A 25,867-nucleotide genomic window follows, 5' to 3' on the forward strand; every position below is an offset into this window, starting at 1 on the left:
CTTAACTAGTTCTACAGAATGGATTTCCATCACCAGCAGGGTGGAAGTAGTAGTTATAACTTTAGTTTATATTGGTTGCTAGACTGCAATTTACCTCTTCCCCACTCTAACACTAATCTTTGTCATGCAGCGCCTACCTTTCTAAACTTAGTTCCCTCCAAAGATTTCTCTGGCTCTTCTTCCTCTCATCTTAGTGGTAGGATTCAGCACATTAATTTTAGAGAGATATTGATATTCCAGTTATCATTATTTTAAGCAGATAAATATTTATTTCATAGCAATAGACATTTAGTTTCCATTCATAAAAGTAATATTTATTAACTGCAAGTTTTTAGGAAATCATATATGTGTGAATCTTTTAGAAATATCAAAGATGAGAAATCTATCTTAAACCCTATGAGGTATGGATGAAGCCATCGCTAGTTCAGGTTAGAATTACTCACATTTTGAATGCAGCTGCTGGCACTGGTAAAGATTAGGCCCTGATAAAGTTGGAGGACTGATTCCCAGATCCCCCAGTGATTACTATGTTGAGCTTCTATTGAGAATTTATTGCTGTCAGATCAAACAAGGCAAAATTAGGTTAATTTGGCAGAAATATGTAGAATAAAGAGGTCAGCCTGAAATCTGACCTTAGCACTGCAATGTCAGGGTTTTTTAGCCTCCCTGCTCTCCTGTCCTGCAGGAGAAATGTGAAAACACACCCAACCCGGACCGGCCAAGAAGAGGAAAGGGCCGACTAACTGCCACCCAGCCCCGCTTTTGTTGGAGGACACACAGACAGTCCAGGAGCCAGTCAGCGTTAAGACTCATTTAATGGTGGCAATGAGCTGTTCTTTTAAAGGGGCCGGAGGGCGGCAGGAGGGGAGGGGTACATGCACCTATGTAGGGGTTGGGATTTGATGTCTGAGCTGTCCATCAGGGTGGAGCTACGAGGGACCTCCTAAAGGGTGACCTACATATAGGTCACGGCCCCCAGGACCACCTCTGGGTTCACCACCAGCGGACATCTTGGCTCACATGTGGTCCAAGGCTGGGGAAAGAGGCGGGGCCAGCTAGAACAGCCTTGTAATGATGCAAAGCATCCGGGCCGGTGTGCCCCACACTGCAACAGGGTACAAATAACTTGTACAGACATATGACCTTTGTTCTCCTGTCACCTCCGGTTCCATCATGCTTCTTCTGTTCATATTTAGGATTCTGAAATTTCTCTCCTCTGACCTAGATTGATACAGTCTATAAGTCCTGGCTTATGGGTGGCGGATTAATTATTGACTGCTATGAAACACATACTTAGCAGCTTAAAATAACAATGATGAGGTCACAAGATGACACTTTCATGATTGGGATTAATTTCCCAGTAAGGATGATACTAGACAAAAGTCTATTTCCTTTTGCCTCCCACCCTCACTACCTCCCTCCCTTCCTTCCTTCCTTCCTTCCTTCCTTCCTTCCTTCCTTCCTTCCTCCCTTTCTTCTTTCCTTCTTTCCTTCCTTCAATCCTTCCATTCCTTCCTACCTCCTACTTTCCCTCTCTTCATTGTTTATTTTTCTTCTAATTCTTTTTCTCTTCTTTCTTCTTTTTTTTTTGCTTATCAGTGGATATTGAGCCCTATTGCAATTATTTGTAAGAAATCTAGTAAGAATGGCGTTTCCTAAGGAATTGGGAATATATTCAACGTACTCTGAGGAATGTACACACATATATCTGTGCTATTTACTATTATTTTAATCGTTATTTTCAAAATTGATCTGATGACTGCTGAAAGTATGCTTTTCTAGTAAACCAAACCAAAAAAATATCTTGCAAGTTTTCATGACATTCATGAAGATTGCAATGTGATATTGATATTTCCATCTTATTTTATTATGTGGACTTGTCAGAGAAAAGGTGCCTTTTAGTAATACATTCATATTCTAATACTTCTCTAATTTTAAGAAATAATAAACACTGGCTGGGGATATGGCCTAGTGGCAAGAGTGCTTGACTCGTATACATGAAGCCCTGGGTTTGATTCCCCAGCACCACATATACAGAAAAGGCCAGAAATGGCGCTGTGGCTCAAGTGGTAGAGTGCTAGCCTTGAGCAAAAAGAAGCTAGGGACAGTGCTCAGGCCCTGAGTCCAAGGCCCAGGACTGGCAAAAAAAAAAAAAAAGAAATAATAAACACTGATTTACATATTCATTAGGTCAAGTATTTGTGGATTGCTACTTAAATAGACAAATATTCATAGAAGGCCTTTTGCAATCAAGATAATATATACTTAATGAAACTAAGATAGAATTCTTTGAGGTAGAGGTAGTGACTGTTGTAGAAGAGTGGACTAGATGGAATAAAGGATAGTTAGCTAATTAAAGAGCATGCTGCATGGTTCAGGTTTTCAAGACTAAAAATTGGTTTTGATATTTTCTTGAATAGCCTATGGGAAGTTTTGGAAACAATGCTGGGCCAAACTAAATTAGAGATGAGAGATCTGTCTTCTCAATGTAATGAGAAAGGGATCAAAGGCTCTGAATTGCACATGCTAAAATGGATCTCTAAGATTCATTAATTCATCAGATGTATGTCCTTTGGACACTCCCTTTACTTCAGTGTTAAGGAACATTCTCTTGTAAGAGTCTTGTTAATGAGTTCAGTGATGGATGAGCTCTGTAACATGAGATTCAGATTTGAAGAGGCTTTCATTTAACTGGATTTCCCCATACCATTGTAGAACTCTGAGCTACCTGGGCTGTATAACCGCAGTTCAATGTTAAGAGCAAAATAAATCTTTACCTCCATATATATATATATATATATATATATATATATATATATATATTTTTTTTTTTTTTTTTTTGCCAGTCCTGGGCCTTGGACTCAGGGCCTGAGCACTGTCCGTGGCTTCTTTTTGCTCAAGGCTAACACTCTGGCACTTGAGCCACAGCGCCACTTTTGGCTGTTTTCTATATATGTGGTGCTGGGGAATCGAACTCAGGGCTTCATGTATATGAGGCAAGCACTCTTGCCACTAGGCTATATTCCCAGCCCCTTACCTCCTTATCTTAACAGTTAAGAAGAAGTGGAGAAATAAACTGATTAATTTATTAGAAACTATGATGCTCACTAGTAGAAAAGAGAAATTTTAGGGCTAACATAAACATCTGGAAGTTATATTACCACACATTAACAAACATATCAAAAAGTATGGTCAGAAGGCCTAATTTTCCACTAGCTTGTTTTGGTGTTTAATTTTGAATTTGTAAAATGTACCCAAATACTATATTAGCTTCTCCTCTGGATACGCAAGTGCTACAAAAAGAAGACTTTATTGAGACTTTTTGTATTATCAGTGTTTCTCTCAGTAATATGTATGTCAGTGAACATAAAAGGTCATCTGATGAGTTTTCCAGCCCAACAATTATGCAGTAGCTTTCTCTGTTGTTTTCCAAAATGGAATCCCTACCTTTACCAATATGGACTTTTGCTTTATGCATTAAGATCCATTAAACCACATATTATTCTTGGTTTCCTGGGTCCTTGATGGTATAGACATTTCCATTCTGAATGTACTCATAATTATGAATGTCATCATATATAGAATCTTCAGAAGACAGCCTCAAAAATGCTTGTACATTTTCTGTTGGCATGCATGAGCTAAGTTCTGAATCCCTATGTGGGGATAGTTTTTCTTCCCTAGCAGGCTCAACACTACATTAGATGGATTCTATTATAACGTGATTATAATCATTACCTACTTACAAGAGGAGAAACATAATGCTTTTGTTGAAGTTACATTTTATTTTAAATGAGACAGATATTTCTACTGTATTAAAGAGTGTGTCTCATATTGTATAAGAAAAAAATTCCATATCTGTAAGTCCAGAAGATTCCAGTTTTGAACCATGGCAGGGCATAAAAGAACAATAGAGAAGTGAATGTGATCAAACTGCTTTATAAATATAGCTGGAAATGTCATAATGAAATTCTTTACTCTGTACAATATTTAACAAATACCTTATTTTTTCTTTGATCCCATTATGTTAACAGAGCTTTTGTGCTGAGACTTTTTTCCTATATTTTCAACAGTACTTTGTAGATGTATGACCAAGGATTAGAATTCTTAAACAGTAGAAGTATTGAAAATATAGGAAGAAGGAATAGTATTTAAGGAGAATGTAAGAAATGATCTATCCAGTCAAGGTCCAGCAATTTAATGAATATCTGTCTGGATTTTTCCTTTCATAAGATGAAATGTAAAAGAAACCTTACTCTAGCAGTGTGGGGAATGGTAGAATAGGCTGTATTCTAGATTTTTCTCAGTGCTTATGAAGGAACCTGTGTTTGATTTTCCATGAAGACTAGGTACCCACAAAGAAATTAGAATTCTGTAAAAACAACACATGAGGCAATGGATATATTGTCAATTGATGATATGCATTCTCATTCTAACTCTGCAAGTAAATTGTAAATCCTTTCATCAGGAGGTAAGCATAAATGAACTGAATTGAAACCCCCTTTGTAAAATTACATTAAGATAATTAGACAATATATACATATATAATATAATTGGTTTTATGTTTTTCACCTTTCCAGTGATAATATATAGAACATAATGTACATTACAAGAACTATTTATTAGTTGATTGATTCACCAAACTCTTTTTTTGTTTATTGTCAAAATGTGATAGAGGGGTTACAGATTCATATGAAAGGCAGTGAGTATATTTCTTGTTCGACTTCTTACCTCCTCCCTTATGTCCCCCCTCCCCTCCTTCTTCCCCTTCCCCTCTCCCCCCAAGAGTTGTGCAGTTGGTTTACACCAAATGTTTTTGTAAGTTGCTTTTTTAATGGTTTGTCTTTTTGTTCTTTGTCACTCAATTTTGGTCTTGCCTCTCCCTTCCCCAGTTCTAATACCCATATAAACAGCGTCCAGGGTATTCAGATGTGATACAGGCAAGGGTACAGCCACAGGAAGGGAGTACAAGAGAAACAAAATGAAACAACCCAATCAATCAAACAAACAGACAAGGAAAAAGAGAACAAAAAAAAATAGTATGAGTTCACATGGCATGTTGAAAATAATTATAACAGTGATATACCTCTTGTTTCCATAAGGTGGGGTTCATTTCACTTGGCATCTTCTTATGTGATCATATGGGTGGAAGAAATCATCCTAAGTGAAGTGACCCAAACCCAAAGAAACATAAACCCTATGGTGTCCCTCATCCCCATGAGGGATGTACATGATAGGCTAGTCATGGCAGAAGATAAGCACAATCTTAAAAAGAAATTTATAATATTGAGTGGGAAAATATTATTCACAAAAAGAAGTGATATAATTTACTACATCCTACCTATATTTTTATTATAATAAGCTTAAATAATCTTAACAATGAGTACCTTCTGAATTTGTTTCTTATTTAATTTTGAATTTTAGCAATTAAGAAGAAAAAAACTTTGCAAATTGGCTGAAAAGGCAGTAAATGAACTCAGGCATGTCTACAGCAGATGGTAAGAACAAGCTCATCATTGTTACCACATTAATATTTCTCATCAAATTCATTATTGACTTGAACACATATTTGTATCATGATTCCCAAGATATAAAGCTTTTTATGTTACTCAAGTAAAGAGAGAAAGCATTTTGAGGATATTTCACATAAGGAATGGAATCTGATTATATATATATATATTATATCACTAGTATATACAGTTATATATATTAATATTAACATATTAATATAATATGTAGAGAGATCCATGCATATCTATGTATGTTCTCTATCTATCCATCTATCTACCTATAGTTAAAGACTATTATTCACATACCCTAGTTGGCAATAAACAGGAATTGCAAATTTTGAAGCAGGCAGGAAGGCATCAGGGAATCACAGTAAAATGCCACAGGTCAAATTAGACATATTTATATCCCTCCTTAAATAAGTAGAAACCGTCAAAACGAGTATCAGTTACGCTGCCAGTATTATTTTGCTGGATTTAGAGCAAAAGCTAAGAGTTTTCCCATGATCTTACTGATGTCTTCTCTCACTAGTAAAATCACAAACCACTCAGATATTCTTTTTTTTTTTTTTTTTTTTTTTTTTTTTTTTTTTTTTTGCCAGTCCTGGGCCTTGGACTCAGGGCCTGAGCACTGTCCCTGGCTTCTTCCCGCTCAAGGCTAGCACTCTGCCACTTGAGCCACAGTGCTGCTTCTGGCCGTTTTCTGTATGTGGTGCTGGGGAATCGAACCTAGGGCCTCGTGTATCCGAGGCAGGCACTCTTGCCGCTAGGCTATATCCCCAGCCCCCACTCAGATATTCTTAAAGCAAGAGAAATTTTTTTACTAAGCTCATAAGAAATGCAGTAGTAAAGAAGTATAGATCATTGTACATAGAACACTTACATTGTTTATTGGAAAGGCAAAAAACCACAAAACACCCTAGAGATAATGATTACATTTTTAGTTTGATTAAGTTCTCCTCATTATGTACTTATTTGCAAGTAAGTTGCACATATAAGTACGTGCAAATGCCTGACTTATGTGAATTGCTAACTCCTCTGTACAGTGCCTTAATAGCAATAAATGTATATTTATGATGGAAACATTTTGCTTTCATGTATGAGGTAGAATTAAAATATAAACATACATGAAAACATATACAAAATCACACACACACACACACACACACACACACACACACATAAACAAACCAAATTGACTATAGTGTAGTATATTCAAAGGAGGTTTGAAAGATGTCAGTCCTTTCTACAGCTAATTTACATTTAAATAAATGAATACCAGGAAGCTGAAACATGTTTTCTCAGGATGTGGGAGAGGTGAAGAGGAAAACAAACAAAATGTCTGAGGAAGGGTGGGTAAGTGATGTCAAATTATTCAATGTACAAGTGTTAACCTAGAAGTTTGAGAGGAAGAAGGGTTGAGAGAGATGGGAGAGAATGTTGAAAGGGGTAATTTTTATCAAGATACTCTCTCACAGGTGGAATTAGAACTTCTTTGTACAGCTGCTTAAATGTACTAAAAAAGAAGAAGCTTGAATAGCAGGGATCAGTATAGAGTAATAATAAAAAGAATAATAGCAGTTATGTTACTAAAAACTATATTTGAATTGAAGCATATTCATTAGCTGATAAATCTCTAAAATATGAGAGCAACTGGGAGAGAGAGAGAGCCCAAGCTGTAAAGAGACATAGTAAATATTTATAAAATTATGAGTTACTTTATATCAGTATACTGGTAAACTTTCATTAAATATTGACTATCCTTGAGATATAAATTACCCAAACTTCCTCCTGAAGAAATAGATATTGTGTGTAGGTCTATGTTTAAATCCAAAGTCTGCTAAAATATACATTTTAAATGATAAGCCCCTTGTAATAAAAATAAATGGACTTATTCATATCAATGAATAAATCCTCAGTTTATACTTTCAAAGTAAAATTCACAGGTGAAGCATAAAAATACATGTAATGCTATCATATTTATGAGATAATTCTATTATTATAATATCTCATGTAATGAAGATTTAAAATAATTGTTAATATGATAAAATATTTCCTCAAATTTCATCCTAAAATTTCAAAAGTATTAATCTGTGTTACAAATAATGTCATTAAGATGTATATTTTAAATGGTACAGGTCTAATTAGAATACAAGGCAGATGGTCACTTGGCCGCACACCAAAATTATAATTTAAATACACTAAAAATTATAGCTTGATCCTGTCTTGATTTCTGTGGCATATGTTTTTTTTTCCTAATGGTAGATCAGAGTATGTGATAAATAAGGACATATGGCATGTATCTGTCCACTTTTAATGAAGTCCAAGTTTAAAAATTGTGCTTAAATATTTTAATCAATAGTAAACTAAGCAGTGCATTTTAGCTTTTAAACTACTTTTAGTTGGTTCAAAAATTTAGTTATTTTTCTCATTCATTAACTTCAACTGAAACTGCTTTGAGAGAAGATGAAATATAGTGAGACGTCCAAAGGACAATTAGGTCAGATAGCTAGGTTAATAAGTTGTGGCAACCAATAATTTTTTGTTTGTATCTGGGTTATTTTTGTATGCCCTCTACAATATCTTCTGGGAATGTGATACAATTAAATAAAATGATGCATACTTAGAAATTGGCAGTATATATCTGGACAAGGCTTACTAATTGTTAGTTTACTAACTTTATTACTTATGGCAATCGTCCATCCCCATAAGGGTACCAGGTGCTTACAAGTATCTATTGAAGTATTTATATATGGACACTTATGTCTTTATTTAAAAATAAAATCTGTGTATATTAGTTATGTACATGCTACTTTGAACTACATTAACTGTGCTGTTGCTTAATTCAGCCAAATATTATATACACATATGCTAATTATAATATATGCATCTTTTCTATACATATGTGTATTATATGCATATATATTTACATATAATATATGTTCATATATCTTTATTTTATATGCATATATAACTTAACAAATTTTTCTGTGATGAGCCAAATAATCATTTATGAATTTTCAAAGATTTTGTATTGTGATTAACTATAGTCACCATATTATATCATAGAACTCTTGAATTACTTCCTCTTCTGTATATGAAATCATCATTTGACCAACATCTCCCCAAGATCTTCTCTCAGACATCAAGACTGTAGAAAACAGTGCTTCAATCTCTCTTGATTTTCATACGTACACTATCTCTCCCATTTTATCCAGTGTACTAGAGAACATTAGTCTTCTTAGACTGCTGTTGTATCTTTAGTAAAATCTTTGGCTTGTTAAAAATCAAGTGTTCCGGGGCTGGGGATATAGCCTAGTGGCAAGAGTGCCTGCCTCGGATACATGAGGCCCTAGGTTCGATTCCCCAGCACCGCATATACAGAAAACGGCCAGAAGCCGCACTGTGGCTCAAGTGGCAGAGTGCTAGCCTTGAGCGGGAAGAAGCCAGGGACAGTGCTCAGGCCCTGAGTCCAAGGCCCAGGACTGGCAAAAAAATAAAAATAAATTTAAAAAATCAAGTGTTCTCTAATCAGCAGTGATTATTGTGCTTGCTTGCTTCATTATCAAACAGTCTTACCTTCTTAGTTTACTTTTTTTTTTGGGGGGGGGGGCAGTCCTGGGGCTTGAACTGTCCCTGGCTTCTTTTTGCTCAAGGCTAGCAATCTGCCACTTGAGCCACAGTGCCACCTCTGGCCTTTATCTATATATGTGGTGCTGGGGAATTGAACCCAGAGCTTCATGTATAGGAGGCAAGCACTCTTGCCACTAGGCCATATTCCCAGCCCCCTTAGTTTACTTTTTAGAAATGACATAAATTATATCATTGAAACTCGAGGTAGAAAGTTTTTTCTTCTTATTTTTGACAGTATAATAAGATTCTAAAGCAAACTGCATTATTAAGGCAATTGAACTGTCTTAACATTTTCAACTCATACTACAAGTTCACAAAACTTAGCCTCAGGCACTTATAAACTTAAAAGCCAGCCTGATAGTGTGTCTTCCAAATATTCTTTGAGTTTTATGACTTTTCTCCCACATGAGGCCTAATAGTTTCAATCTTCTAATTAGTACTTGTGTACATTGCTATTACTTTGTCTCTTTAATCACATTATTAAGACTGTTATGGAGATTCCTCATAGAATCACACTTTATAATAATGTTTCTAATTTGAATATGTCTTTTTTATGTTTTCTGATTCTGAAACATCATAAACTATTTTATGAGTCCTTTGATAATACTCACGTTCTTGCTTTATGCTTGATTAGAACATACACTACTAAGAAATAAAAGTATTTATTGAAGCTTTAGAGGTTCAATATAAGGGAAAATGAATTTTCTTTCATTCTTGTTTTCATCCTGTTTTATGTAATGATATAACTATTTCATTTTTTAAATGTTTTATGATGGTACATGGTAGGAATTATGCTGAGTTGACACTCAACTTTAAAACAAAATGTGATGGAAGAATGAGAGAAAATGTACTCACTGCCTTAAATATGAAACTATAACCCTTCCGTACTTCACTTTGACAATAAAGAAAAATATAATGGGAGAAACAGGACACCAGACATAGTATATATATCTAAGGGACTAGCATGTAGCTCATCAGCAAGAAATAACTAAAAAAGACCAGCTCACCAGTTAGTTATCAATAGCAGTAAAGAAATCTTTCTAGCACTCCTTTGTTCATTAACAGGTATGAAATAAGTTTTTAAAAATGCAGAGGGAGGGTAGATTGAGTTAAAATTCCACATACCTAGTCCCACACTAGGAAATTTAATTTTAGTATGTCTAGTTTAGCTATGATTTGATCCAGCTATGGGATACAATTGGAACATTAAAAATAATACATATATATCTTAATATTTAATATTGGGAAATCACCACAAACAAGCTTGTTAGCATGTTCATTACCTTATATTATCACCATTTTTTTTCATTTTTTTGAGGTTGGTAAGAACATTCACCATCTACCCTGGTAGAACTATTTAAATATGTGCTACAGTAATGTTAGTTATAGCTGTTATAATTTCATTGACACATGTTTCTCCATGTATTCATTTTCCAGAAGTGAAACTTTGTCCAACTTTTTGTTTCCTGTAGGCCAGTTCTTGACAACTAGCATGTATCCTGTTTCTATGAATTAGGCTAAATATGAAAAAGGATAAAAGGATTACTCATAAAACAATGAAAATCTAAAACTAGAAGATAATAGCACCTCAGATCTTTAGAAAGGACATAATGGGCACACACACACACACACACACACACACACACACACACACACAGATTGCTGAAGATGTGGAGAAAAATCAACCATGGCTGCTCATTATTGGGAATGTATATTGAGTCTACCATATAGAAAACAGTATGACAGCTTCTCAAAAAAGTTAAAACATGAGCTGTAATTTTTAAACTAATGAAAATGGATTTGTTTGTGTATTCACAGTCATTCCTCTAGAAACAACTGTTTGTAGACCTCTAGGAACAACTGTTAAGAGAGCCTGAGATCTGAGGATCGTGGTTCAAACCCAGTTGGGGCAGGAAATTCTTCAGACTCTTATCTCTGATTAACCACCAGGAAACCACAGTTGTGGATCATAGTTGTAGAACACTGGCCTTGAGCAAAATGCTTCCATCAGAAAAAGAAAATGCCATCGTCCCAGTCATAAGGAAATGGAAAGACTTGGAAAAAATCATGGTAAGTGTAGTGAGCCAGATTCAAAGAAACATAGAGGTTTCTCTCATTGCTAATAATTAGTACGTATCTAGGATAGTCCTAGGAGAAGATCACAATAGGTCAATAACTAATACATATGAACACATAAGATGATACTAAGTGAAGTGAACGCCAAGTTATGGAAATAAGTGGTTTATCATTGTTGTTGTTATTTTCAATGTACCATGTGAAATTCTGCCTTTGTCTTTTGTCTTCCTTCCCTATGGTTTTCCCCTGATGTCACTGTAACTGATTTTGGTACCCTGGATATTGTTTATATGTTTATTGGGACTAGGAAAAGGAATGGCAACATCAAAGTGGAGAGACAAAGGGTAAAAGGTGAACCAATACAACAGCAATACTTGCAAGACAATATGTAAACCAACTGTACAATGTGGGTAGGGGATAAGGTGAGAAAAAATGAGGTAGGACATAACAAATATGATAATAAATGTACTGAATTTGTATGAAACTGTAACCCCTCTATACGTTGATTTGACAATAAATAATAAAAAGAGCATTGGGACAATGCCTAGGCCCTTAGTTCAAGACCAAACACTGAAAAAAAAAAGAATATTTTTGTGATGGCATAATTTATGGTAACACAGACACTCTGCTCTCTTGGCTGGAAACAAAAACTGCAGTAGAAAGAGAATGCTTTTGCTGGATCAGTTTTCAGAGAAAAGAGCCCAGAAAGAATGAATGAAATTCATGGGTTACTTTTTTGCAGGGCTACTTTTACTCTTGGGCTTAGGTTAAACTGTGCATTGCTAGACAAAAAACAAACAAGAAACAAACAAAACAAGAGTCATTAATGGGAAATGAAATTTCTTTTTATTTTGGAGCCAAAGTTTATTTTAAAAAAATCAAAATTTATTTTATTGAGTTTTAAAAATCATAGTATGTCTTTCTTTCTCAAGTACATATTTATATAACTTGTCATTGATTTGTTTATCATGTATTTAACAACAAAATAGTGGATTAGAATATAACAACTAAATTATTAGAACATGATCTTGCTTCAAAGGTTAATGAAAATATAATCAGCATTGCTCCTGCTACATGTAGCTGAAAAGAGTCATAAATCCTTTTAATCCTTCTTAGTTCACAAATTATTAACCTGATAGAAAATAATCTCTTGGCTTTATTGTTCCAATTTAGCTAAAGTGTTTGAACACTAAGGTAAATTCCTCCCTATTATTTTAATGTTAGAAGGAAACAAAAATAATTTAATGAAAAACAGACATTTGATAGGAAAAATGCATTTCACATGTAAATTTTGTATCAATATAAATTTTTGTGCACAGCAATATATAGTATAAAAACCACTGTATTACATACAAAATATGTTGATCAAAGCTAATAAATTCTACCAAAAATATTTGAGGAAGTGTAGCTGTGGCTCCAAATAGTAGAGTGCTAGCCTTGAGCACAAGAGCTCAGGGACAGCATCTAGGCCCTGAGTTCAAGCCCCATGGTGGACCAAAAAATTGAATTTCTAAATAGTCAAAATAATATTTTAGGATTAAAGTACAAAATAATTTTGTTAATATTGCACATAATAATATGAATAATATACATTGACATTCAAGCTTTGAAACTCTATCCTGTTCAGTCAGACAGATAATGTGGAAGTAATATATGTAGTAAAATTAATATAAAGTAAAGATGCTAAGTTTATATTCTAGGGCCACATATTACCAACTGTATAACTTTGACTACATTTTAAAACCTTGATGTATTTACATTTTAGTCTGTCAAATTATATTAATAACAGGAACCTTGTCATTGTTATAAGGACTGTCTCACAATGTTGAAAATCTCAAATATCATCTGGATCTGAATCTATTAAATACATACCATTTTGTGTTCCTGAATATTCTTTTCACCTTAATTGGCTACTGCTGCTGTTAGTCTTTGTGTGGTCTGAGGGCTAATATGTTCTTATCTTGAGTACTATACATTATTATTATTATTATTATTATTATTATTATTATTATTTTGCCAGTTCTGGGGCTTGGACTCAGGGACTGAGCACTGTCCTTGGCTTCTTTGTGCTCAAGGCTAGTACTCTACTTCTTCAGCCACAGTGCCACTTCTGGGTTTTATTGTTTATGTGGTGCTGAGGAATTGAACCCAGGGCTTCTTTCATGCATGCAAGACAAGCACTCTACAGCTAAGCCACATTCCCAGCCCCAAGTTTTATCTAGTTTTTTTTTTTTGGCTAGTCCTGGGCCTTGGACTCAGGGCCTGAGCACTGTCCCTGGCTTCTTCCCGCTCAAGGCTAGCACTCTGCCACTTGAGCCACAGCGCTGCTTCTGGCCATTTTCTGTATATGTGGTGCTGGGGAATTGAACCTAGGGCCTCGTGTATCTGAGGCAGGCACTCTTGCCACTAGGCTATATCCCCAGCCATAGCCCCAAGTTTTATGTATTTAATGCCACTCAGCTATTTGTATATGTATGCATGATGCATGTACACTTACATCTGTGCATTTTAGCTCTTGACTTGAGTTCATTTACTAAAGTTTACACTTATGGTACTTAACATTGTCTGTAGGTCTTTCCTTTCGGTTAGTATTTTCCAAAGGCCCATATGTGAAAGGCTTTGTTCCTAGCCTAATAGCAATATTGGGAAGCAGTAGAAGTTTTAGGGGATGAGGCCATGCATGAGGTTTTCCAGATATTTTCTATCCTGATTTTATATAGGGTAGTAGAACCATGTCTATCTATTTTTCTCTTCAATCCATGAAGTGAATGGGCTATCTACACCACTCACTATGGCTGTGATCTAGTGTAATTCTACAGAGCCAAATGCAACAGGGCTGATCAGCCAGAGACTGAAGAATAAGTCATAAGCCTATTATCTTCCTAAGCTGATTGTCACAGGTGTTTGTTACAGTAAGGAGAAACTGATTAACATAGGCTTACAATTGAAAGTTCATATTACTGTTGAGACAGAACATAACATTTATTAATTGTATTTGTTCTTAGTAATCAAACTATAGACTATACCTTTAAACTCATTGATTCACACAAATAGCTTGTGTGAAAATTGTGATGGAAATTATCAAAATAAGTGGTTGATCATTGATGTAGACTATATTTTTATAATTTCAAAAGCACCTATTTTATTATCCCATTGAAGGAAAAATTAATTAGAAGTTTTCAAGTGACAAAGAATAGAAAGCATCAGAAGCTCATTTATATTGATGAAAGAATTGATACATTAGTGTAAGTAGCAAAACTTCAACAATAACCTTACTGATAAGAGACATATATTAGAGGTAAATTTCATTTATTCCCAGCCCCTCATTGACATGATTATAGTATCTATAAAGAATAGGGGAGACTTCAGAGAAGATGGTGGAGGAGCAGCAGAACCTTAGCTGAGCTCCCTCCAACATCACAGTTTTCCCATTCCAGAGAAATTTTACTCCTAGAAAGACAGCCCAAGTAAGTTATAACAGTATAGGGATTCTGGCCAGGAAGGAAAAATAGAATTTGCTGGCCTGTAAACACAGATTTGAGCTCCGGGCTGAGACCCGCCGCCACGCCAGTGCCAGCGCCGGCACAGCGCCCTGCACTCCGTGCACATATACCACACTAGCGGTGAGCAGGGAGAAATCCTCCAGATGGTGGCAGACACACGCAGATCCCAGGCTGAACATGGACGAGCCGAAATTGCAGAGAAAGTGTGAGTACCCCACAAAAGACATTCTCACTTGTGCCTACAGAGCAGCTCCTTAAAGGTAGCCCTTCCCCCACTGCCAGAGCAAAGCTTTGACACTGGCATAGGGACAGACCAGACTGGAACTAAAGCAGGCCTGGGGAAAGCGAGGACAAAGCGGCCATCTTTGAAAAGGGCAAGAGGGACCAATCAGTGAGAGCCAGCTCCGCCAAGAAGACCCCCCCCCGCCGGCCCTGGCAGGAGGCTTGTTCTGTCTGGGCTGCGGCTCAGACACTCAGGTGAACTCAGCCAGAGGTGCCGGCCCTCCCCACCAGAATCTCCAAATTAAAACTGGAAGCCGCAAGGAGCTACCGGCGGCACAAAGCAACCAGCCTGGAGAACAAACAGTTCTCGAGAAAGATAAATGGTCCTGTCACATAGGAAACACAATTCCCAGCCTGAAATGGAGCTGAATTCCATAGCCAGCTCCTCCCAGGATGCCGGCCTGCCCAGGAGGGAGGAACCTCCCCCAGGCAAGCTACTCTCAGGTAAACCAGGCCAGAGGCACCCCGCCCTCCTGAGTCCACAGCCTATTCAAAGCCAGGCATTAAAGACAGCCGCCCCACAGCAGGCAAAGGAGCCACGCACAGCTCCCAAGTCTGCTCATGTCCCCATCTACAGTGGACACCCAAGGCCTACCTGCAAGCTGTGTGGACCACAGAGCCCCAGGATTTCACTAACAGGGGAGGAGGGTCAGAACAGATCCACCCGCTGCAAACTGAAAGCAATTCAAACCAACCAAGCAGCAAAATAGACTGCAGACCATCACAAGGAAACCAGAGACTGGAGAAAGACCACCCAAACAAGGGAGACTCCTTTTTTTTTTCTCAAAACATTTTTTAAGCTTTTTTTTTTTTTTCCATTTCTGAAAAATCATTGGTTTTTTGGTACTCCATTTATACCTGTTTGTTTTATCAAGGTTTTTGGTTGTTCATTTTACTGTTTTTTTTTTTTTTAAGTAACTTTTCTCTGTTTTGAGAATTTGTCTTCCAGTATTTTTCTTTATTTCTCGCTTCACATTCTTTTACTTTACTATGAATAACACCTCTACTCTTTTCTGCTAACACTCCATTGACTATCATTTTAAACTTGTTCTTTCTACTGATTCTACTCTTCTCCACATTTCCACATCACTGGAACATAACCAAATAATCACCCCCTACCCCATATACTTTATTCTCTTTACTATCTCTAACCCTCCTGACATACTTCCAGGACGTCCAGATTCCATTGACCCCTGATTATTTGATAGAGGGTATCTCTGCTCAAACAGAGTGAGTCAAAGGGGTTCAAAGACAAAGCCAGCCAGTCCAAAAAGAACTTAATATAATAACAAAAATTGCTCATAAGGGTGTAACACTAAATAAATAACTACTGATACAGGGCTCAGGAGTGGTTGTTATATCAAAATTGTATTCTTTAGGAACACAAAATCTAACTTTATATACAGGTATACAAGGTATCTGTATATAATTGTGAACTTCTAAGATTTACACAACAGTGTTGGTAAGGTCTGCATTGGGTCTTAAACAGTGACCACAAGTGCTTGTAGATTGGCATTCCCAATCCAAATGGGCAGAAGAAATACAAGAAAGATGGCAAACAATGAAGGCTCATCTCACACTCAAAACAAGCATGAAGCAGAGCAGTCAATCAAAGACATAGAAGAGAACCCTCAAAGTGCTCTACAAAGTCTACTGATAAGAATGTTAAATGAAAAGGTTGAATCTCTTCAGTCAACTATTCTAGAGTGTGAGGAAGCAAAGCAAAAATTAATGGAGAATTTCATGGCCTCCACAAATAGAAAGATAATTGAACTTCAAGAATCAAATGAAAAGATAGTTACCGAGCTAAAAGATTTGAGAGACAGCACTCAAAACCAAATCAATGAAGTAAATGAAGTAAAGAAGTCCATGCAGGACCTAACAGATAAGTATAGCAAGGACATGGAGATCATCAGGAAAGTCCTGTCAGAAGGAAAAGAGATTAGGAATCAAGTAGCTAGCCTACAGTCCCAACTAACTGAAGCAGAGGATCGAAACTCAGAAGCTAAAGATACCCTAGAATCTATAGAGAAAGATAAAAAAGAAATACAAGACCAATCCAATCAACAAAACAGATCACTCCAGGAGATTCAGGACACAATCAGGAAGCCCAATTTAAGGATAATAGGTATTGAGGAAACCTGGAGAAGGAAGTTAATGGAATAGGCAACCTATTTAACAGAATATTAGGCGAGAACTTCCCAAATATCAAGAAGGACAGGCCTATACAGATACCAGAAGCATTTAGAACCCCAAACCGACCAGACCAGAATAGGACATCCCACCGGCACATTGTGATCAAAACAGGATCAGTAGAGTCCAAGGTAAAAATTCTTAAAGCTGCTAGGGAGAAGAAAACAATCACATATAAAGGAAAAGCAATCAGAATTACCCCAGACTTCTCAGCAGAGACCAGGAAAGCATGGAGAGCCTGGAATGAGGTATGCCAAACCCTAAATAAAAATAACTACCAACCAAGAATATTGTACCCGCTAAACTGTCATTCATAGCAGAAGTTCAAATAAAAGTCTTCCACAGTAAGAAAAAACTGAAACAGTATATCTCCACCAAACCAGCTTTACAGAAAATCCTAGTATCAGACAAAATTAACTTCAAATTTAAAAGGGTAAGAAGTTACAAAGAAGGTTACTACATACTAGTAAAGGGATCTCTCCTACAGGAAGATATAACCATCCTAAGTATCTACACACCAAATACAGGAGCACCCAACTTCATAAAACAAACACTACTGACTCTAAAAACACTCATAGACCCAAATACATTGATAGTTGGAGACTTTAACACTCCACTATCACATCTGGACAGATCAACACACCAAAAACTGAACAAAGAAACCACAGAACTAAACAATTGCATAGACCAACTAGACTTAACCGACATCTACAGAATATTCCATCCAGCAACGACAGAATACACATTCTTCTCAGCGGTACATGGAACATTCTCCAAAATAGATCACATCTTAGGGCACAAAGAAAATCTGTACAAATTCTGAAGTATCAAAACCATTCCCTGCATTCTCTCAGACCACAATGGAATAAAATTAGAGCTCAACTCAAAAAGCCACCACAGAAAATCCTACAATTCATGGAGACTAAACAACACACTGCTGGACTATCAGTGGGTCTTTGGAGAAATTAAAACGGAAATTCAAATGTTTATGGAATTCAACCAAGATGAGGACACAAAGTACCAGCTCCTTTGGGACACAGCAAAGGAACACAGTACTCAGAGGAAAACTGATATCTCTGCATGCATGCACCAACAAACTGCAGAAACAGCAACTCAAAAATTTAAGGAAGCACCTTAATTTCCGTGAAAGAGAACAACAAGCCAAACCCCAAGTCAATAAACGAAAGCAAATAATTAAAATCAAATCAGAATTAAATCAATTAGAGACAAAAACCATCGAAAAAATCAACAAAACAGAGAGTTGGTTCTTTGAAAAAATCAAAAAGATAGACAGACCCCTAGCAAACCTGACCAAAAAATGAAGGCAGCACACTCAAAAAAACAAGATAAGAGATGAAACAGGTAACATCACCACAGAAACAACCAAAATTCAGAACATAATATGGGACTATTTTGCAAACCTTTATGCCAACAAATTTGAGAACTTGGAAGAAATGGAGGATTTCCTAGAAAAAATTCATATCCCCAAACTCAATCATGAAGAATTAAACCTTCTAAACAGACCCATATCCAGTATTGAAATAGAAATGGCAATAAGTGATCTCCCATCCAAGAAAAGCCCAGGTCCAGACAGATTCACTGCAGAATTCTACAAGGCCTTCAAGACAGAACTCACACCAATACTTCTCAAACTCTTCAATGAAATTGAAAAAGAATGTTCACTACCAGACACATTCTATGAAGCTAGTATATCCTTCATCCCAAAACCAGGCAGGGACTCATCACGAAAAGAGGACTACAGACCAATTTCCCTGATGAACATAGATGCAAGAATTCTCAACAAAATTCTGGCCAATCAATTTCAACAGGTCATAAAAAAAATCATACACCACGATCAAACTGGATTTAAACCAGGGATGTAAAGTTGGTTCAATATATGCAAGTCAAATAATGTAATCCACCACATCAACCAGAGAAAAGTAAAGAACCACATGGTTATATCACTCAATGCAGAAAAAGCGTACGAAACAATCCAGCATCCATTTATGCTAAAAGTCCTGGAAAAACTAGGGTTCCAGGAAACATTCCTGAATATAATCAAGGCATTTTATGACAAACCAACAGCAAGCATAACTGTAAATGGTGAAAAACTAAAGCCATTCCCTTTAAAATCAGGAACAAGGCAGGGATGTCCACTCTCTCCCCAGCTCTTCAACATAGTACTTGAATTCCTAGCCAGAGCAATCAGGCAAGAAGAAAATATAAAGGGGATCCAAATAAGAAAAGATGAAGTTAAACTCTCTCTTCGCAGATGACATGATCCTATACCTAAAGAATCCCATATACTCTACCCCCAAGCTACTAAAGCTGATCCAAAACTTTGACAAAGTTGCAGAATATAAAATAAACCCTCAAAAATCAACAGCCTTTCTCTATGCTAACAACCCAAAGACCGAGGCTGAAATCAGGAAAGTAACTCCTTCTGCAAACGCCTCAAAAAAACATAAAATACCTAGGAATAACCTTAACCAAAGAAGTGAAAGACCTCTATAATGAGAACATTAAAAACAAGAAAAACGAAATTAATGCAGAACTAAGGAAATGGAAAAACCTCCCATGTTCCTTGATTGGGAGGATTAGTATTGTCAAAATGGCAATATTGCCAAAGGCTATCTACAAATTCAATGCAATACCCATTAATATCCCAACACCATTTTTTGATGAAATAGAGGAAGCAATCCAGAAATTCATATGGAACAATAAAAGACCCAGAATAGCAAAAACAATCCTAAGAAGAAAGAACAGTGCTGGAGAAATTACAATACAAAGCTATAGTAATTAAAACAGCTCGGTATTGGCTCCGGAACAGGCCTGAAGACCGATGGAACAGAATTGAAGATCCAGAAATGAACCCATAGAACTACGCCTACTTAATCTTTAATAAAGGAGCTAAAACAATAGTTTGGAAGAAAGATATCCTCTTTAACAAATGGTGCTGGCAAAACTGGTTCAACACATGCAACAAACTAATACTAGAACCTTATATATCACCCTGTACCAAAATAAATTCCAAATGGATTAAAGACCTCAAAATCAAAACAGACATCCTGAAAACACTAAAGAAAGGAGTAGGAGAAACACTTGGGCTCCTTGGAGCAGGACGGAACTTCCTTAACAAAGACCCAGAAAGGCTACAAATCAAAGAAAGGTTGGACAAATGGGACTGCATCAAACTGCAGAGCTTCTGCAGGGCAAAGGACATAGACCGCAAGATAAACAGAAAGCCCACAGATTGGGAGAAGATCTGTACGGGCCATTCAACAGACAAATGCCTCACATCTAAAATATATGCAGAACTAAAAATATTAAATTCCTCCAAAACAAAACCGCAAAGAACCAATAGCCCCCTCATCAAGTGGGCTAAAGACTTAAAAAGAGACTTCTCTGATGAGGACATGAGAATGGCCAAGAGACATATGAAAAAGTGCTCTACATCACTGGCCATAAAAGAAATGCAAATCAAAACAGCATTGAGATTCCATCTCACCCCAGTAAGAATGTCCTATATCAAGAAAACTAATAATAACAAATGTTGGAGGGGATGTGGCCAAAAGGGAACCTACTTCATTGCTGGTGGGAATGTAAACTGGTTCAGCCACTCTGGCAAGCGGTGTGGAGATTCCTCAGAAGGCTAAACATAGAGCTCCCCTATGACCCAGCAGCCCCACTTTTGGGTATCTATCCAAAAGACCACAAACAAAATCACACTAAAGCCACCAACACAACAATGTTCATCGTAGCACAATTTTTCATAGCTAGAATCTGGAACCAACCCAGATGCCCCTCAGTAGATGAATGGATCAGGAATATTTGTCACATATACACAATGGAATTTTATGCCTCTGTCAAGAAAGAATGACATTGCCTTATTTGTAAGGAAATTGAAGGACTTGGAAAAAGTTATACTAAATGAAGTGAGCCAGACCCAAAGAAACATGGACTCTGTGGTCTTCCTCATAGGGAATAATTAGCACAGGTTAGGCAGCAGAGGATCATAAGAGCCCAATAGCTATACCCTTATTTACACATAAGATGATGCTAAGTGAAATGAACTCCATGTTATGGAAACGAATGTTATATCACAGTTGTAACTACTTTCAATGTGCCATGTGTAAGTGTAGCTTCTATTATTGATGATCTTCTTGTATCACCCTCCTATGTTTGTATCTACACTAACTCTGTATCTTATCTGAGTATATTGGAAACCATGTGTAGTGGTATTAGAACTAGGAAATTGAAAGGGAATACCGAAATCAAGAGACACCGGGTTAAAAAAAAGACAAACAACTATAAAAGCAATACTTGCAAACCTGTTTGGTGTAAATGAACTGAACAACTTATGGTGGGGGATAGGGTTTGGGGGAGGGGGGAGGGGAAATGAGGGACAAGGTAAAAAAAAACACTATAAGAAATATATTTAATGCCTAACGTATGAAACTGTAACCTCCCTGTAATTCAGTTTGATAATAAATACTTAAAAAAATAAAGTATTCCTAACCACAAAAGAAAAAAAAAAAGAATAGTGTTCCTTAATTGTGCAGGCCTGGAACATGTGTTGTTCCTTGTAGCTTTATTTACTCATGTCAATGTGTAAAAAATGGGAGTTGAAGTATATTGAAAAAAGAATATGGGTGAAATAAATATGTGTTCTCTTCATGAGGAAATGGCTGCCCTGTAATATTTCATGTTATTTAATACACAATCTCCCTTAAGTTTAGTGTATTAATTTCTCTTGTTACTATGACATACAACCAGAAATAAGGGCTTTAAAGAAAACAAATATAATTGAGTTGTTTCTATTCGTCAGAATTCTGAAATGGTATGCTTTCAATTGCACCTTATTTTCTTGGCAGATATAACTCAGCTGTAGTCAGGGTGGTGGGTCTCTTCTAAGATGTGGGGTTCTTAAAGTTTACTAGATGTTTGCTTCCATTTACCTCTCATACTTTTTATTTCCTTCTACCACACTTTCTTACCTAATTATCCTTCAAACCCAATGCAAAAGTGATTGCAATGGAAACTGACCAGTGCTTGGAATAAAAATTATACTTCTTGGACTTGGAATGTGGCTTAGTGGTAGGGTGCTTGCCTAGTATGCACAAATCCCAGGGTTCAATTCCTTAGCATCACGTAAACAGAAAAAGGCAGAAGTGGTACTGTGGCTCAAATGGTAGAGCTCTAGCCTTGAGCACAGAGAGGCTCAGGAACAGAGAGCCCAAGGCCTAGAACGGGCAACATAAATAAATAAATAAATACATAAATGAATGAATAAATAAATAAATTGTACTTTTTTAAAATCTCCAGAATGGAAGAAAATCTTTCTCCAGCATGAAATTCTGCCGTCCTCTATAAGCTATCATTGATTGAGTTTTCTGCTCTTAAAAATGTTCTTGAGAGGCTGGGGATATGGCCTAGTGGCAAGAGTGCCTGCCTAATATACATGAGGCCCTGGGTTTGATTCCCCAGCACCACATATACAGAAAATGGCCAGAAGTGGCACTGTGGCTCAAGTGGCAGCGTGCTAGCCTTGAGCAAGAAAAAAGAAGCCAGGGACAGTGCTCAGGCCCTGAGTCCAAGCCCCAGGACAGGCAAACAAAACAAAACAAAAAATGTTCTTGGGGGGTTTCCCGCATAGGGAATAATTAGTACATGTTTAGGCTAGTTATAAAAGCTCTCAATAGCCCAATGTCTATGCCCTGACGAACACATAAGATGATGCTAAGTGAAATCAACTCCACGTTATGGAGACAAATGTTATATCATTGTTCTAATTTTTTTCAACATGCCATGTGAAACCATACCTTCTTTTTTTCTTTTATTCCCTTCCTGTGGTTTCACCTCTGCTATCACTGTGTCTGATCTTAGTACCCTGGATACTGTATATATGTGTATTAGAACTAGGAAAGGAAAAGGGATACCAAAAATCAAGAGACAAAGAATAAAAACATAAACCATTCCAATATCAATACGTACAAAACCATTTGGTGTAAACCAACAACTCACGGGGGGGGGGGGGTGGTGCGGGAGGGAGGAGGTAACAAATTGAACAAGAAAGGTACTCAATGCCTTACATATTAAATGGCAACCCCTCTGTAATTCATTTTGACTATAAAGGGGGAAAAAAGAAGAAAAAAAATGTCCTTGAAGGCACTAGGGTTCTTCTATTCCTCACTATTTAAATACAGCAACTTAGAGACTGACTGCAATTCCTTCCAAACAAAATTTTGCCAGCTTATTTTTGTCAAAATTATTGATTGCCATTTGATTTTAGAATGTATTATCTGTACTTTTATGAAAGTAATTTTTATCGTGGATGCATCCATTCTATTCCTTTCAATATTATTTTAGTTTGGTCTCTGAAATATAACCATTAAGGAGAGAAGTTGTTTTTTACCAAGTACTTTGGCTACATGAAGAACTAAATAAATGCTGATCAAATCAATGAACAATGGAAGTAATTTTTTACCCATCTAAATATCAATTATCTATAGACAAGCTAGTGATAAGAAGCTAAATACTTTTTGATAAAAATCAAAGTGTAAAAGAATGAATAAACACATAAAAAAGATGATATTGTAATCTCCAGAACCTGTGAATATTAGACTTTAAAATATAAAAAGTATACAAGTTAAACATGTGGAGTGCAGTCTTTTTACTCAGTTATTAAGTTAGCTACATTAAATTGTAATAGTAGTTATAAGACATAGGGGCTTACAGAAGATGAAATTGTAATGATGGAACAGTGTTCGAAGGATATGATTTAAGGATGGAGGAAGGAAAGAGGGAGGGCATGGTAGTGCCTTGCAAACTTCACTCTTTGGCTCCATTTTTACTTGTATATTTGATAATCTGTGAGTTTATACAGAAAAAATATCTGAAACAATCATTTATTTGTATATTTATTGTATATTTGTATGCTATTTACATATATATTGTATTGTACAATTAAGAATTGTTGTAAAGGTGATGTACAGAGTGGTTAGAGTTACATCAGTCAGGTATTGAGTACATTTATTTTTCAACACTCTGACTTCCTTTGTTTTTTCCCATTTCCCACCCCCCCAACTCCCTCCCCGAACAATTGTTTTTTAAATGAGCAAGAAATGACGATATGTTTTTATTTATAAAGAGTCCAACATATTTATCCATATGCCTTGAAGACAAAGATCTATCTTTTGCAATTTGCTAACAGAATACAAGATAATATAATAAGCTTACTTTAAATACTATTTGCTGTTTCCTTAAGTATTCTGTATTTATTTACTACACTAAAATATTTTACTATAATTTGCTGTTCTGCTGTCTGTGATTCACTTAGGCAGTAAACATGTTCTCTTTTGTTTATAACATTTATTTGAAGTTACTCTTGGATAACTTTTCCTAATTGGAGAACTTATTTTAACAGTTGTTTGTAAAATAAACTCAACTATTCATGTATAAGTAACCAGTGAAACTAATTGACAATCTTTTTGTCACAGTTGATTTCAAACATCTCTGTAGTGAATCCATTGGATAATTAAATGCATAAATCTTTAGTGAAATAAAAAGTAACTGCATTTATGAGACAACTATTGGTTAATTCTCTACAGATATTTTCAGGCGGAAGCAATGGGAGAGTTATTGAATAACCCACTATAATAAATATAGAAAACTCATTAAAATGAATAGTATACAATTTTAAGTATATAAAACAAGTAGACTTAGCTACATGTTCTTGTTTTTACATAACAGTATAAACATTTCAGGATAAAATAAATACAAAATATTCAAATAACGAAGATATAAAGATATTAAGATATTAAGATATAAAGATATTAAGATATAAAAGAATGTATATAATATTGTAAATGCCATATGATGAAATGAAATATTTAATCAATGTGAGGTGAAATATTTGGAAATATAATATTAAAGGCATCTGCAAATTTGCACTAGCACAACATGGGTAACTTGTTTATAAGAGAACAATACATTGTTTTGTACATTGTTTTATTTTAATACCATTTGATGACAACAATAATATAATCATTTATATCCATTTTAGTAACTGAGACTGGATAAGAAAGTGGTAAATACCTAATGAACATTATAAATAACATCCTTATCATCATAGAAGAAGAGATCCAGCCTGTACAGTTCAACCTGTACAATGCGGTCTTGCAGATATCCTTTCACTTAAATATCCAGCTAGACAGACAACAGATTGAGTAACTTTACCAAGCTGCTTACGAAGTTTAAGTGCCAATTTAATTTATTTAAATTTAAATCTAAATTAATTTTTTTGTAAAGGTGATTCACAGAGGGGATACAGTTACATAAGTCAGGTAAATCATACATTTCTTTGTGAACAGTGTTAACCCTTCCTTCACTTCCACTCAGTTCCCCCCCCAAGATCTGTAGTTCTTTTTCAACATAGTGTTGAGTGAGTATCACTACTGCATTTGTTCACCCTTTGTCCTACCATTTCTGTGCTCAGATAGATTATAATTTCTAATGACAAATTATACCTAGTCTTCATCCAGTGATGGTACAGATTAAATTTGAACAAAGAAAATAACTTCTGAATCATCATTAGCATCATCATAATCATCAGCATCACTATAATCAACATACATGGTTTTACACACACACACAAACACACAGATTTTTTTTTGC

This window comes from Perognathus longimembris, chromosome 3 (assembly GCF_023159225.1).
Source record: "Perognathus longimembris pacificus isolate PPM17 chromosome 3, ASM2315922v1, whole genome shotgun sequence".
NCBI classification, from domain to species: Eukaryota; Metazoa; Chordata; class Mammalia; order Rodentia; family Heteromyidae; genus Perognathus; species Perognathus longimembris.